The following is a 17,051-nucleotide window of genomic DNA, read 5'->3' on the forward strand; positions in this document are numbered from 1 at the left end:
TCAGCAATAATAGGTCTTAAACACTTAAGATAGTGTGTCCAAAGCAAGATGCAGATTGATGGGATACAGACATTATCCTATATAATAAAGATGTAAAATGCAAATTGACCATCACGCCCTCACAAGATGGCTGCCTACGACCAGGCCAGCAGGGGGGTTAGTGAGGGACGACCAAACAACTGAACAAGCAGGCTGCGTGGGGCGAACAGGCTGGCAGGGGGAGGGGGCAGTTGGGGGTGACGAGGCCAGTAGGGGGGCAGTTGGTGGCGACCAGGCTGGCAGAGGGGGCAGTAAGAGGAGACCAGGCTGGCGGGGGGGGGGGGGCAGTTAGGGGCAACCAGGCCAGCAGGGGGGCAGTTGGGGGTGACCAGGCCAGCAGGGGGGGCAGTGAGGGGCAACTAGGCCAGTGAGAGGGCAGTTGGGGGTGACCAGGCCGGCAGAGGGGGGGGCAGTGAGGGGCGACTAGGCCGGTGGGGGGGGGGCATAGTTGGGGAAGACCAGGCCAGCAGGGAGGGGGCAGTTGGGGGCGACCTGGTCAGCAGCGGGGGGCAGTTAGGGGCAACCAGGCCAGCAGGGAGGGGCAGTTAGGGGTGACCAGGCAGGCAGGATGGTGAGCAATTAGGAGCCAGCAGTCCAGGATTGTGAGAGGGATGTCCGACTGCCGGTTTAGGCCCGATGTCGGCCCGATCCCCGGGATCAGGCTTAAACTGGCAGTCAGATATCCCTCGAGGGGTCCTGGATTGGAGAGGGTGCAGGCTGAGCTGAGGGGAGCCCCCCCCATGCACGAATTTCATGCACCAGGCCTCTAGTTTTTAAAATAAAATCATACAGTATGTGTGTGCATTTTAGTGAAGGCATATGTTCCTAGAAAAAGGTTTTAAGAAGTGAAATGATACCCCATCACTTCAGTCTCCAGGGAGGTGTAGAGAGGAATGGGTGAGGGTTCGCGGTTTGGGGGACATTAGCTAATATCTCTCCTCAACTCACCCCTCCCTCCTTCCTTCCTCCCTCCCTCCCTTCCTCTCTTCTTCCTTCTCTCCCTCCTTCCCTCTCTCCCTTCCTCTCTCTCTCCCTTCCTCCCTCCTCCCTTGCCTGATTTCCTTCTTTCCTCTCTCCTTTTCTTCTCCCTAAAAATGGACAAGAAGCAGATATGACAACAAAGTTAGCATTGATTCTAAATGATGGGAACATGGACATGTAAGCTAGTCCTTTCTTTTACTGTAACCTCGCTCTCAGAAAGCAGAAACCAGGCCAAACAAAACACCCAGTGTGTATACACATAAAACCGTAAACTGTGGAACTCTGCCGGGGAAGGGAAGGGGGCTGAGTCCACCGGCTCCCGAGCAGCCCCGCTTCCTGGGAGCTCGGACCGGCGGCCCAACGGCGAGAGCCCGGCGCCTGGTCAGAAGGATCCACGGTCCGCGTCTGGTGCCGAAGCCCTTTGTGTTCCCTCCCGAAACGCTGGGCAGGCTGTCCTCCTCCCGTGTCCGTGACCGCCCCCCCCCCCCCGCCCCCCCGGCCAGAGCAAGTGGTTCCATTTTCCTGCAGCTCTAACTAATAAGGATCGTTCTTCCTTATTTGGGGGAAGAAACATATCCCCACAGACACCACCTCTCGGTTCCATTTCTTTCTTTTTTTCCTGGAGAAGCGGCGATTAGATCTAGTACCTGTTCATGGGAACGTTCTTCAAAATGTGAAGACAGCCCGGCCCGGCGTGGCTCAGTGGTTGTGTTGACCTATGAACCAGGAGGTCACGGTTCGATTCCCGGTCAGGGCACATGCCCGGGCTGCAGGCTCCATCCCCAGTGGGGGGTGTGCAGGAGGCAGCCGATCAATGATTCTCTCTCATCACTGATGTTTATATCTTTCCCTCTCCCCCTTCCTCTCTGAAATCAATAAAAATATATTTAAAATAAGAAAAGAAAAAAGAAACAAAGCTTTCTTGAGGCCCCGGTTTTGTCTTTGGAAAAGCTGGGGTTCAGTCACATAACCTCAGGTCCCTTTGTCCTAAAATGTTCTGATTACTGCCCGGCCGGTGTTGCTCAGTGGTTGAGCATCTACCTATGAACCAAGAGGTCAGGGTTCAATTCCGGTCAAGGGCACAAGACGGGCTGTGGGCTCGATCCCCAGTAGGGGGCGTCCAGGAGGCAGCAGATCCATGATTCGCTCTCATCATTGATGTTTCTCTCTCTCTCCCTCTCCCTTCCTCTCTGAAATCAATACAAATAGATACATTTTTTACATGTGAAGACAACCATCCTGCACGTGTCAGTTGCTGACTAATAGTGCCGAGGGCTGTTCACGCACAAGCGGACATGGGAGCCTTGCGGAAGGACGTGGCCATAAACCAGCAAAGAGGCTGTGGAATCACTTGGAAGTTTCTCTCGGGTCATAGAGAACAAACTAGCCACAGGGAGCTCGGCCCCTCTCCGGCCGAGAGCTCGGAGGCGCAGCAGTCCCCGGGGGCAGAGGTTCATAATTGATGAGCAATCTTATCAGGCTCGAGGGATACAGAGGGGAACCGGACGCCTGGCTAAGGGCCGAGGGCTCGGCAGACAGAGGAAGCCGCTGGCTCCGTATCGGTGCCGCTGCGTGTTTCATGAGAGCAGCCAGGCCGAGCCACGGCACCCGCGGTGTGGGCTGGCAGGGTCAGGAGCCTCCGGGAGTGTGCCTGGACGGAAGGGCCTGTGGAGACACGTCCCCCGCTACCGGGTGCCCCTGGGTTGGCTTCTTTTTCACCTGCTTGAAGGGGACCAGGGAGGCTGCTGGCAGTCGCTGGAGGGGGCGAGGGGCTCCGGTTACCGAGCGGCTGTGCATCACTGAGCAAGAGGAACAGGAGAGCAAACCGAAGCTCGAGCTCCCGCTGTTAGTAGAGGAACAAGGGTTCGAACCCAGCTTCCGGGAACTCAAAGGCCCTTCCCTGGGTTTTGCTTAAACCTCCCCACTCTTAGAGAGGCCGTGGGGGCATCAGGAGCTCCCCACTCTTAGAGAGGCCGTGGGGGCATCAGGAGCAATCCTAAAACTGCCTAATGACCGGGTCAGCCCATCAGAACGCACTGCGTCGCTATGCTGTATGATATAGCCTGGAGAGAGAGCCCCGCCCCCAGCTCGGACCCATCAGGCTCTGGAAACACGTGGAGGTGAGACAGGAAGTGGGCTTCCATAAAGGTCACTGGGTCGTCTCTGCCTTCTTAGTCCCAGTGGCTTTATTTCACACTGGAGCTTCATGAAATCATCTTCCTCTCATTAAACCACTCCTTTTTAAAAGCTAAATGCAAAAGAAAGTAAAGGAGAAAAGAGATGGGGGAGGGATGGCTTAACTTCTCCGCATTTTGGGGTGACCGGCAAAGTTTGCTCCCCCTCAAAGGACTTCGGGTGTCCCCAGTTAAGAGAGGTGTGCCGCCCGGCCGGCGTGGCTCCGTGGTTGACCTTCGACCTGTGAACCAGGAGGTCACAGTTCGATTCCCCGTCAGGGCACATACCCGGGTTGTGGCCTCGATCCCCGATAGGGGGCGTGCAGGAGGCAGCCGATCCATGATTCTCTCATCATTGATGTTTCTACCTCTCTCCCTCTCCCTTCCTCTCTGAAATCAATAAAAACATATTTTTTAAAAAAGAGAGAGGTGTGCAGGCATCCTTGAACCCTCTCCAGGCGGGTCCCACCGTGGTTCTGTCTTTGGACACCCCCCCCCCCCATCCCACCTGTTGCCCTCCCACCCCAAAACCGTGTCTCATATGGCTCCCAGGTGCAGCCTTCTTCCTTCCGCCCTCCGCTGCCCCTCGTTGCTCATCCCGACATCTCCCAGGCGGGGAGTCCGTCTTCAGGCGGCAGTAGCCAGACAGCGCCCCCCACTCCGGGGTGCTGCCTGCCGCGGCTGGAAACCGCGCTTTCACAACCCTCCGCCAGCCCCCGCCCGGCTGCTGTGTGTTTATTTGGTTTTGACGCGAGTGGGTTGACATCGGGTCGGTTTAGAGGATTTCACAACACTCCTGGCGTTCTGGGGATGCGACGGGGAAGATGGAAGAGGGGATGACAGCCTCGGGGCCACGGGCCTTTCCGCTCCGTTGTGCAAACTCGGCCCCGTGGGATGGGCAGGGGGACGCAGGGACGCATTTTTCTGCTGGTCAGAGCCGGGGCGTTGAACGGCTTGAGGGACCGCACAATCACATTCCTCCGCTCAGCGCCGGGAAGAACTAACGGGAAAGTGTCGCCAATGAGCATCACCCGCTCCCCGACGGCAGCGGGAAGGGCGCCAGGCCAGGCTCTGGATGTGGAGGACCAGCTCCGTGTGTCTTCGGGGCCTTTGCGCCGTCTTGTTTTTAAATCCTCACCCAGGGATGTTTCTCCCATTGACTTTTAGAGAGAGTGAAAGGGAGAGGGAGAGACAGACAGAAACACCGATGTGAGAGAGACACATCCATTGGTGGCCTCCCGCATGCCCCCGACCCGGGCCAGGAGCCTGCAACCGAGGTACGTGCCCTTGACCGGAATCGAACCCGGGGACGCTCCTTCCAGGGAGCCACGCCGGCCGGGATTGTGCTGTCTTTCGAGTCAACCGCACCGTTGCCTGAACTAAGCTGGGAGATGGCCTGGCTCCTGGGCCCTGCGGTTGCCAACCCTCACGCGCACCTTCCAGGCTGAGGAGAGCGGACGGCAGGCAGGAAGGTTCTGGAAGGGGACTGTGGCTGACAGGACCTCCGTCTGCCCCGGCTCGGCCCCCCGAGGCTCAGGTGCACGTGGCCCGGCTGCTTTCCCGACAAGGCCTTGGTCCGAGGCCCCCTGGAGACGCCCACTCTCCAAATCGCAGGCCTCGGGAATTAGGAAAGCTTATTGGAAATGTTTTCAGTATTTTCAAGCTGAAAACATGCCCATGTATTCTAAACAACCCCACAGGGACGGAGATGGGGGCATGGCAGGCCGGCGAGGAGGCAGCCGCCCGCCGCAGGCCCAGGCGGGCGGGTGCCAGTGGCGAGTTCTTGGCCGGCGGGCCTGAGCCAGAGCCCGCGGTGTCGCCCCGCGGCCGCCGTGGGAAGTGTTCTAGCAGGGGCCTGGTGGCACTCGGACAACCGTTGTTTTCTCAGAGGCCAGATTGAGAAATCGCGTGGCTCCATCCGTGTTTGCCTTCTCCGGGCGAACGCAGCCTTTCCTTTAAAATACCCCACCTGAGCTGGGGCGCCCGGGGCAGGGCCCCGTGTTGTGAGTGGCAGAGGCTCGAAGACCCCACGGGCCACGCAGGCGTCGGTGGGCGAGCCCCGGCCTCCGGGGACTCCGCGTCCAGAAACTGCAGCCAGACAGGCCGCGGAGGAGAGCGGAGGGCTGGTTTGGGGGCCCACAGAGAATTGCGAGTTATGGGAACAGAAGGGAGGGAGGCATGTTGATGAGAAACAGGAGGGCGCGCTGGCCCGGGTTCTGCTGCATAATAGGAAATTTGTTTCGGGTTTTCCGCCAGCAGATGCGTGGCCTGGGGAGCGAGGAACGGCATTGTATTCCAGGTTCAAATCTAAGTTTGGAAAGGACGTTTTGGGAGGTATGCCTCATTTCACAGGAGCTAAGCAGCTTTCTGAATCCTCGTCCGCGCGGCGTCCAAGAGGGAGCTGGCTCGGGGAACGGGTTCTCCGTCGGCTCCGAAGAATTGTTCTCTCGGTTTTCAGTTTTAATATATGTTCGGTGGAGGGCGGGGGTGGGCTACAAGGGGCCAATGGGAGGGGGGGGAGAAAGGGGAGCATCTATAGTACTTTCCACAATAAATTAAAAATGTCTGTATATATGCATCTGGCCCTTTTGTGGCCACTGGCTGGTGCCTTTGAATGTTCTTCCCTGTGAATCTGCATGTGCTGTTACACTCTGGTTCTGACTGCGCGTCTCTTAAAAAACAGGAGTCTCCGCCCGGCCGGCGTGGCTCAGGGGTTGAGTGTTGACCTATGAACCAGGAGGTCAAGGGCACAGGCCCGGGTTGCAGGCTCGATCCTCAGTGGGGGGCGTGCAGGAAGCAGCCGATCAATGATTCTCTCTCATCATTGATGTGTGTGTCTCTCTCTCCCTCTCCCTTCCTCTCTGAAATCAATAAAAATATATTTCAAACAAACAAACAAAACAAAACAGGAGTTTCCATGAAGCCCTGCATGTGATGCAGCTACGGAATATAAAGCTCCTATTCAGCCCTGGCCGGTGTGGCTCAGTGGATAGAGGGTTGGCCTGTGGACCAGAGGGTCCCGGGTTCGATTCTGGTCAAGGGCTGGTACCTCGGGTGCAGGCTCCTCCCTGGCCCGGGCCCTGGTCGGGGCATACGCAGGAGGCAACCAATCAATGTGTTTCTCTCACATGGATGTTTCTGTCTTTCCCTCTCTTTCCACTCTCCCTAAAAATCAATGGAAAAGTACCCTCCGGGGAAGATTAACAACAACAAAACAAAACAAACAAACAAAAAGCTCACATTCTGATCGGTCCGTTTACAGCTGTTCATGTTCCTGTGGGTCCTTAAAGGAAATAAACACAGAAGTCGCATGAACGTTTGCTCTCTTTCTCTAAACGAAAGCATCGTCACTTCTGTACCGTTTTCTTAGAGGGAGACTTGGCTACCTTGAGCATCATCCCTGTAAGTGACATTCCATTCCTCCCTCCCCCGTTCCAAACCAAAGGCTGAAAACTTGCTTATCCAGGCGACGAAGGGTGCTGCCCCTTTAAGAAGGCGCAGCGCTCTCGTGAAAACATCGGGGAAACGTTACGGGAGAAGGGACATTGGACACTGGCTTTCAGGTGGTCTCAGGGCTTGGAATTCGCTCCCAGCATCAAAAATCAGACACAAGTCCAGATTTTGGCAGGCCACCGCGGAGGGAAGAGCAGATCTGGTACATCCGCATCTCAGCGGCGTCAGCTGGTCCTCCGGAAGGCCTGACCCGGGAGAAGAGGCACCACGTCACAACCCGCGTGCCCTCTGGGGACGTGGCCCTGCCGCCTGCCATCGAGAGGTGGGGTCCACACTCTCCCCTGAATCCAGTGACGTTAGCGACCCGCTCCTCCCAGCAGAACGGAGGGCGGGAGGCTGCTGGGGAGCGGGGAGGCGTGGGGGTCCCTCTGTTCCCTGCAGGGCATTTTCTGGGCACGCCTCGCGGGTGCTTCCTCCCGGAATCCGGCCGCCGCGCCGTCAGGAAGCCCACGCTGCGTGGAGAGGCCCGAGGGGCTGGGGGTGGAATCTCTGGCTGCCAGTCCCACCCAAGCCCAGGCCTGGACTCAACCCCGCTCACTCGGGTGTGAGAGCGCCTCCAGGTCAGCGAGTCAGCGATTTCAGCAGGTGCGGGTGCGGGTGCCACAACAGCGTTCCAGCTGCACGTACCTGACGCTTTAGTCAGGGCTCTGGCCTCTTCTCTTTTAAATTCTTGACACAAATGACAACAGCCAACACAGCAGTCGCTGTCCGGTGTAAACACATCAGAATTGTGTATTTGTTTTGTCAGCCGAGACGACGTACAGGTTTGGAGTGCTCAGCGTTTTAGTGGCGAGCTGTGTGCGCCAGGAGACGAGAAAGGTGAGAGCCACTGCTCTCGGTCATCCCGTCTCCAGCCACAGGCGTCACGGGCACCGCACGGCCGCGCCCCGTCCACGTGTTGCTGCCCCGAATCCAGAGCATCACACGGCGCGGTGGAGCGGCTCGCGGGGTGCAGGGCGTAAGGCGTAGCGGTGGGTAACGAACGCTCGTCTGCAGAGCCATCGCTCGTGGGTTTAATTACCTGGGTCTTAGAGGGCAGGAGGCACTTAGTGCTCACCTGTCCTATTCCTCCTCCTTGTCCGGGAACACCCGTGGGTGCGAAAGCTGACAACCCCCGGAGAAGGGAACGGTCTCGGTGGTTGGCATGTAGAAACAATGCTCATCACCCGTTTACACGGACATGAGCAGGGCACGCCGTGCACGGACACCCTCGGGTCCCTGCTGCACAGCTGGCCGTGGTGCGGACACCCCTGGTGTCCCTGCTCACACAGCTGGCCGTGGTGTGGACACCCCTGGGGTCCCTGCTGCACAGCTGGCCGTGGTGTGGACACCCCTCGGGTCCCTGCTCACACAGCTGGCCGTGGTGCGGACACCCATGGGGTCCCTGCTGCACAGCTGGCCGTGGTGTGGACACCCTCGGGGTCCCTGCTGCACAGCTGGCCGTGGTGTGGACACCCCCTGGGGTCCCTGCTCACACAGGTGGCCGTGGTGCGGACACCCCTGGGGTCCCTGCTGCACAGCTGGCCGTGGTGTGGACACCCTCGGGTCCCTGCTGCACAGCTGGCCGTGGTGCGGACACCCCTGGGGTCCCTGCTCACACAGCTGGCCGTGGTGCGGACACCCCTGGGGTCCCTGCTCACACAGCTGGCCGTGGTGCGGACACCCCTGGGGTCCCTGCTCACACAGCTGGCCGTGGTGTGGACACCCCCTGGGGTCCCTGCTCACACAGGTGGCCGTGGTGTGGACACCCCCTGGGGTCCCTGCTGCACAGCTGGCCGTGGTGTGGACACCCCTGGGGTCCCTGCTCACACAGCTGGCCGTGGTGTGGACACCCCTGGGGTCCCTGCTGCACAGCTGGCCGTGGTGTGGACACCCCTCGGGTCCCTGCTCACACAGCTGGCCGTGGTGCGGACACCCCTGGGGTCCCTGCTGCACAGCTGGCCGTGGTGTGGACACCCCTCGGGTCCCTGCTCACACAGCTGGCCGTGGTGCGGACACCCCTGGGGTCCCTGCTGCACAGCTGGCCGTGGTGTGGACACCCCTGGGGTCCCTGCTCACACAGCTGGCCGTGGTGTGGACACCCCTGGGGTCCCTGCTCACACAGCTGGCCGTGGTGTGGACACCCCCTGGGGTCCCTGCTCACACAGCTGGCCGTGGTGTGGACACCCCTGGGGTCCCTGCTGCACAGCTGGCCGTGGTGTGGACACCCTCGGGTCCCTGCTCACACAGCTGGCCGTGGTGTGGACACCCCTGGGGTCCCTGCTGCACAGCTGGCCGTGGTGCGGACACCCCTGGGGTCCCTGCTCACACAGCTGGCCGTGGTGTGGACACCCCTCGGGTCCCTGCTCACACAGCTGGCCGTGGTGTGGGCACCCTCGGGTCCCTGCTGCACAGCTGGCCGTGGTGTGGACACCCCTGGGGTCCCTGCTCACACAGCTGGCCGTGGTGTGGACACCCCTGGGGTCCCTGCTCACACAGCTGGCCGTGGTGTGGACACCCCCTGGGGTCCCTGCTCACACAGCTGGCCGTGGTGTGGACACCCTCTGGGGTCCCTGCTGCACAGCTGGCCGTGGTGTGGACACCCCTCGGGTCCCTGCTGCACAGCTGGCCGTGGTGCGGACACCCCTGGGGTCCCTGCTGCACAGCTGGCCGTGGTGCGGACACCCTCGGGTCCCTGCTGCACAGCTGGCCGTGGTGTGGACACCCTCGGGTCCCTGCTGCACAGCTGGCCGTGGTGCGGGCGGTTTGCTTGCAGGTGCCTAGAAGGAGGAGGAGCCACTGCTGCCCCTTTCACTCCACCTGCCCATCAAATGCAGCTGCCCCGGCCACTTCAGCTGTCCCTGGGAAACGTCCTGGCCCTCTGAGTCAGACCCCCTGGGTTTCCCCGACATCCACTCAAACACCCCCCCAGTCATGGCCCTTTGGAGAGGAGGTGCTCACTGGCAAATTTCATCCGAATATGAAGAGGGCCTGATGCCCAATACCCTCTATCAAGCCCGGCGGGCGTGGCTCAGGGGTTGAGCATCAACCTATGAACCGGGAGGTCAGGGTTCAACGCCCGTCAGGGCACAGGCCCGGGTTGTGGGCTGGATCCCCAGTGGGGGGCGTGCAGGAGGCAGCCGATCCATGCTTCTCTCTCATCATTGATGTTTCTCTCTCTCTCTCCCTCTCCCTTCCTCTCTGAAGTCAATAAGAATATGTTTTCTAAAAAGAAAACAATAACGCACCGATAGATAACAGGAAGCACTGAACACATCAGGAGGGCAGGAGGGGTCCCCAGAAGGCGGGGTGGCTCCTCCAGAGGAGGGCGGGGCGCGGAGGAGGGAGGCTGTGCCCCGAGCTCTGCGGACAGTCAGCGTGTCTCGGTGACCCTGGACGTGGTGCAGTCCCTGGCCAGCAGCACAGTGGCCGGCTCCTGCTGCGGGGTCACAGTGAGGTCATGGTCACGGGGCTGCGCCTCCCCCGGCACCTTCCCCTCTGATGCACTGTCTGTTGCCAGCTGCCCGGGCCGTCCTTGATGGTCACGGCGACGAGTTCTCGAGGACCCGGATGGGGGCCAAGTCCTCCCCAAGCCTGCTTCTCAGCAGGTGCGCCAAGCCCGCCAGACGCGTGACCATGCGCTCTGTTCTGGGCGCGCTCAGTAGCGCAGGCTGCTTGCTGCTGTTTTGTGAGATGGAGGCGGGAAGGTGCCGGGAGTGTGGGGGAGACCTCTCCCAGGACGTGGGGGTGAGCCGGGCTAGCCGGAGGGGTGGCAGACGTCCGGGATGGCAGCGAGGGAGGGAGGGGGCACCTTTGGGAGCAGGCGGGGCCTCCAGGTTGACAGGACGCCTGGGAGCTCGCCGTGTGTGATGCTGTCGTCTCCCTCGGGAAGGAGTGTCTCAGCCGGGCCTGCCACTCATCCTCCGCCGTGGCCTTGTGCGACCGCCTCCCTCCCGCGTGGGAGTTAGCCCGGGGCTCCGGCCTTGGCCTTGGAACCCAGCGTTTCGTTTGACCGAGGGGCGGTGGTCAGGCTTGAGACATTCAGGAGCGAGCGGGTGGCTGAGACGTGGCGGCGAAGCCTGTGATCGACGGTGGTGTGAAGGGGACGTGCGATGTGTCCGGACAGTGGACGGGGGCTCAGCCGGGAGAGAGCAGGCTGCCATTGTGGCCACATGGGGGGGCCCTGAGGACTCCGCCGAGTGGAATACGCCACCCAGAGAGAGACCAGCCCCACAGCATCTCCCTCATCGGTGGGGTCTGAAAAGGCCAAACTCAAGACCAGGGAGTGGAATGACGGAGGCAGGGCCGGGCGGGCGTTGGGGGATGCTGTTTACGGGGACACACAGGGAAATGGTGGGTAAAGCTCGGAGGTACAGCAGAGAGATGATGGACAACAGACTGTACTCTGCAGTTCAAGGTGGCTAAGACACTACACCTTTTTAAAAAGTGTTTTTTATGGATTTCAGAGAGGAAGGAAGAGGAAGAGAGAGAGAGAAACATTAATGATGAGACAGAATCATGGATTGGCTGCCTCCTGCACGCCCCACACTGGGGATTGAGCTCCCAACCCGGGCTTGTGCCCTGACAGGGATTTGAACGCTGACCTCCTGGTTCATAGGTCGAACCTCAACCACTGAGCCACACCGGCTGAGTGACACTACATCTTAGGTGTTCTCACCACAAAACAACAACCATGTGATGCGATAGAGGAGTCAGCTAACACACATGATAGAGGTGTCAGCTAACACACGTGATAGAGGAGTCAGCTAACACACATGATAGAGGTGTCAGCTAACACACACGATAGAGGTGTCAGCTAACACACATGATAGAGGTGTCAGCTAACACACATGATGGAGGTGTCAGCTAACACACATGATAGAGGTGTCAGCTAACACACATGATGGAGGTGTCAGGTAACACACATGATAGATGTGTCAGCTAACACACATGATGGAGGTGTCAGCTAACACACACGATAGAGGTGTCAGCTAACACACATAATAGAGGTGTCAGGTAACACACATGATAGAGGTGTCAGCTAACACACACGATGGAGGTGTCATGTAACACACATGATGGAGGTGTCAGCTAACACACACGATAGAGGTGTCTGTCAGCTAACACACATGATAGAGGTGTCAGCTAACATACATGGTAGAGGTGTCAGCTAACACACACGATAGAGGTGTCAGCTAACACACATGATGGAGGTGCCAGCTAACACACACGATAGAGGTGTCAGCTAACACACATGATGGAGGTGCCAGCTAACACACACGATAGAGGTGTCAGCTAACACACACGATGGAGGTGTCAGCTAACACATATGATGGAGGTGTCAGCTAACACACATGATAGAGGTGTCAGCTAACACACACGATAGAGGTGTCAGCTAACACACACGATAGAGGTGTCAGCTAACACACATGATAGAGGTGTCAGGTAACAAACATGATAGATGTGTCAGCTAACACACATGATGGAGGTGTCAGCTAACACACACGATAGAGGTGTCAGCTAACACACATAATAGAGGTGTCAGGTAACACACATGATAGAGGTGTCAGCTAACACACACGATGGAGGTGTCATGTAACACACATGATGGAGGTGTCAGCTAACACACACGATAGAGGTGTCAGCTAACACACATAATAGAGGTGTCAGGTAACACACATGATAGAGGTGTCAGCTAACACACATGATAGAGGTGTCAGGTAACAAACATGATAGATGTGTCAGCTAACACACATGATGGAGGTGTCAGCTAACACACACGATAGAGGTGTCAGCTAACACACATGATGGAGGTGCCAGCTAACACACACGATAGAGGTGTCAGCTAACACACACGATGGAGGTGTCATGTAACACACATGATGGAGGTGTCAGCTAACACACATTATAGAGGTGTCAGCTAACACACACGATGGAGGTGTCAGCTAACACACCGCAGTGGCAATCATATCACAATATATAAATATAGCCAATAGCATGTTCCACACCTTAAGCTTACACAGTGTTACCTGTCAATTATATCTCAATAAAAAATTTAATGGAGAACATCCTGGCCGTGAGAACTAGCCAGCGGGGGAAGGGCAGCGGGGGAAGGGGGAGAGGGTTTGTAATCAGAAAGGAGCCTGTGGGGGCGGGGGGGGCAGAGGCGCGAGAGGCGAGCGAGCAGGACGGCAGTCACTGGACCAGGGTTCAGGCACACGTGGCCCTGGGGAGGGGTGGGCCTGAGGCAGGGGCGGGAGAGACGTCAGACGCGAGGGGAATCGTAGTTAAAGACGGCCGTCGTTGGTGCAAATGGGGACCACTGGCTTGTCAGATCGCAGCCGTCTCTACCACGCGGGGGCTGACTACCCGCCAGGAATAAGACGGGGCTGAAAAGCCGAACCAGCAACGGGCCGTAACGCTGGACTGGCGGCGCTGCGGTTCACGGAGAGCGTGCTGGCTGCTCCGTGCGGTCAGACAGCGAGGAGGGTGTGAAGGGCTGCGTGGAGCCGGCTCAGCCCGAGTGTTTGCAGGAAGATGTGTCCGAAAGGGGAAACCCACCGGATGGCGGCCGCCAGGAGCCGCGGGCTGAGGAGGCCCTTTCATGCCGAGACGCTGAGGTGGAGCGCGGCGGGCGGCCAGGAGGCCAGCCAAGGCCGCGGCCAGCTGGGAGGAGACGCCCGTGTATCAGTTTATCCTCGGGGTGGTCACAGCCCAGGAGTTTCAAGGACAAGCAAACTAAATGCGGATCAATGGCCGGGACTGTTGGGCAGGACGTAAGCCGTCATTACTATGGCCACGCTGCCCGGGACCCGCTCCAGGAGAGGAGGCCCGTGTGGGCCCTGCGGGAGTCCCCTGCACGTCGCGGGGCGGGGAGAGGAGACGGGATCACAGGGCTTTAAACATGGAGATGTATTTCTTTTTTACTTTCAAATGTATTTGTAATGATGCCAGAGAGGAAGCGGGAGGGAGAGAGAGAAACATCGATGATGAGAGAGAATCATGGATCGGCTGCCTCCTGCACGCCCCACACTGCGGATCGAGCCCGCAGCCCGGGCCTGTGCCCTGACTGGGAATCGAACCATGACCTCCTGGTTCATAGGTTGATGCTCAACCACTGAGCCATGCCAGCCAGGCTGTACATATATATTTCTTTGGGGAAAGAAACCATTATGTCATTATATGAGGGCAAAATTGTGCCCAACCCACTTATTAGAGACTGAGCAGGGGAGCAGCCGGTGGCGACCGCTTATACAGACCGCCAGGCCCGCCTCGTCCTGTCGAGGGGCCCAGGACATGCTGACTTTCTGGGAACTGGTGAGGATGCCAAGTCATGGAGAGGGAACTGGTTTAGGGCGACAGACACCACAAATGTCCCCCGTGCTACACGCTGGCCCAGAGAGGGCAGCGTCTCTAGGGCTGCTAAAATCTCCGAATTCTTTGGTCCAAAATCAGCAAATCCGCGGAGAGAGGTCCTGGGGGCGACGTTGGATGAGGATCCATAAGCACCGAGGAGCGCTGATCGCTGTCTGAGTGACAGGAGGGATGAACAGCCGGATGGCTTAGGCGGCCTGCTCTGTCCGGGCGTCTGTGGTCTGAGCCCCCCAGCAGCCCTGCCGGGCAGAGGCAACTCTTGCCCGTCGCCGACCAGGGACAGGGGCGGGGAGCCTGCGGGCTCTGCGCTGTGGGCGCCGTGGGAAATGGCCGGGGCTCCTCACCGAACACGGGGCTTAACCAGCAGGAATGCGGAATCCAGACCACGGTGCCGCCCGGTGCGGTGCCCTCTGCGGCTGCTCTCTCGGCCGTCTCCTCGCCGTGTCCGCACACGGCCCGCCCTCTGCGCCCACTCCTCCCGGCGTCCCTCTGGGCGCCCCATCTCCTCTTCGTACAAGGACCCCCGTGGGTAGGGTTAGGGCCACCCCACCGGCTCCTTTTAACTCCGTCACCAAATACAGTCACATTCCCACCCACTGGGGATGAGGGACTCAACATAGGAATTGGGGGTGTGGGGTGGGGACGACACAATCCAGCCCGAAGCAGATAGCGAGGAGGGTGAGCTAAGGGGCAGGAGGGATTCATGGTCATGGGGTCGTTAGGCCTGCTCTTAGAAGCAGGAAAGGTGACGGTATTTTCCCTGGGGGTGGGGGGACGGGAGGGGGTCCCCAGGGAGCTATGAGGAAAGACACCTCCCCCCTCCTTCCTCCTCAGTGCAGTCACTGCTCTGCCCACTCCCTGCACCCCAGGGTCTAAACTGCAGTGGTCATGAGAACCCCCCGGGCCCAGCCCAGCCCAGCCCGCCCCGGGGCCAGATCAGGGCAGCGGCGGCCGCAGGCACCATTCCACGTGCATAGCTGCGGCGGGGAGTGGAGCGGGCTGCGGTGGGATTCTGGTCGCGCTGACATCCATGCAGCCCGCGGCTCCGAGAGCCCCCGCGCTGGGCTGGCAGCGAAGTGGACGCTGTGCGGCCAGTCCACAGGGCGGCGTGGCGTCCGCGCTCTGCGGCCGGGGCTGGAAGAGGCCTCTGTGCCCGCGGCTATTTTAAACTCCCACCAGCTATAAAAAGCGGCCTGCCCCCCTCCTTCCCGACCCCGATGGCCTCTTCGACGGAGTTTCAAAAAGCCCACAACGTGTGTGAACACCAAGGAGTGAGCATCTGTGGCCCGGGCTTCTGGTCTGGGCCAGGCGGTGGGGTCTGGGGAACGTTCTGGATTCCCAGTCCTACAGGCAGGCTCAGAGCAAGATGAGCTGCTCGCTGGGAGGGAGGAGCAATGATGATGGGAGCGAGGTTGTCCACAGGGGCCTCCTCGCCCCCCTCCCCAAGCAATAGTGTGCACCCCAGGCAGGGCGCGCCCCTCACCTTCAGGTCTACCTGCAGTGTGAGCGGCAGCCCTGCAGGGAGTGAAACCCAGCACCCCTCTCCCCGGGGCCTCCCCAGGGCAGGGCAGAGCCTCTGATCGCTACTGTCACACCCTCCACAGGACCCCGAAGGCTCCCATGGAAACCACAGCTGTGCCTGGTCCCCGGGCGGCCAACCCAGGCGGCCTTTCTGGAGGCCGTTCCCGGGGGTGCGTGGCCTGGGGTGGGGGAAGCGGCTGGGGGTGCAGTCCCTCCTCTCCATAAACATCCCGGGGCCTCTTGGGGCCCGTGGGCGGGTCCCCCCGCCAGGCTGGTCCCCATGAAGGGAACGTGTGCCACCGAAGTCGTGTCCCTCCCGACAGAGGAGGAAACCGAGGCCAAGAACGGAGCGAGTGTCCCCCAGGAAGCGACAGGCAGAGCGGGGCGAGTGTCCCCCCCGCAAAGCCATCCTGATCCCGTCATGGAGCCTCCTGCCTCCCTCTGCCGGGCGCCCACGCCCAGTGCCGTGTGAGTACGGGAACACGGTTCCAGCCCCCTTCCCAGGAGCTGATGTCGGCAGGAAGAAGGGAAGCCCCGAGCTGTTCCTGGTGGTGATTGGGGGGTGAGGCGGGGGCCGGTGGGGGGGGGACCAGCAGGAAGATATGCCAGAGGCAGCAGGGGTGGAGGAGCCCAGGACGAGTCCGCTCACTTCATTTGCAGAATTGCCTCCCTCTGGCCCGGCCCGGCGGGTCCATGACTTTGACATTATCCAGCTGACAACGCGGGACGCTGACCAAGACTTCTCCAGATGCCGGGCCGGGCTCCAGCGCAGATGCCGGCTCTCCGGGAGCCGCGGGCATGGAGCCACCCTGCCTAGCCACACTCCGTCCTCCCCAGCCCCGGCATGTGGGTCCCCTGTTTGCAGTCGTCCGCCCAGGCCTGCAGGAACCGCAGGTTTGACAATGCAGTGCGGCCACACGCCCCGGCCACCTCTCCTGGTGAGGGCCGGGAGGCCGCGCCTGGCTTGGCCATCGAGCCTCCTCCCCACGCGGGCCGGAGGCTCTCCCGCCTGTGGGCATGGAGGCCTCGGGGACGCTGCCCCTGCCGCTCGGCCCAGCGCGTTCCAAGGACCGAGGGCCTGCAGAGCCCTGCTGCCCGGCTGGCACGGGTCTCCACAGCTTCTCTCGTTGGTTCGGGAGGAACAAGAAGGCCTTTTTCTGCCAGGAGGTGGGGGCTGGGAGTTGGCCTCGCTCTACCTACAGGGGCCCCAGCGGTCAGCAGGGGGCTCAGCGTCTCTCATCAGAGCAAGGCAGAGGTGTGTGCCGTGGGGCAGGGCCCAGAGCTGGGCCTTCCTGGGCCAGGGGTAAGGGGCGTAGGGGGGGGTTGGGGGAGTGGGGGGGTGGAGGTGAGGGGTGGGTTCTGCAGCTGTGACAATGCGTGGCCTCTGCCACAGCCTCCCCCCATTTTTCTCTTGCTTCCCCGGGACGTTTCCGAAACCACATTCCTCCCCCTCGTCCTTCGCTTCGGGAG

At 60.1% G+C, this 17,051-nt stretch overlaps 1 long non-coding RNA gene across 1 annotated transcript; it reads left to right on the forward strand.

Annotated features, from left to right (window-relative positions):
- The first annotated feature begins 6,771 nt into the window (after positions 1-6,771).
- LOC307094604 lies at positions 6,772-16,816 on the forward strand. Its single transcript, XR_013813105.1, has 3 exons — positions 6,772-6,969; positions 15,905-16,049; positions 16,242-16,816. It is a non-coding gene; the product is annotated as an uncharacterized lncRNA (long non-coding RNA).
- The last annotated feature ends 235 nt before the right edge of the window (positions 16,817-17,051 follow it).

This window comes from Cnephaeus nilssonii (assembly GCF_951640355.1).
Source record: "Cnephaeus nilssonii genome assembly, chromosome: 3".
NCBI classification, from domain to species: Eukaryota; Metazoa; Chordata; class Mammalia; order Chiroptera; family Vespertilionidae; genus Cnephaeus; species Cnephaeus nilssonii.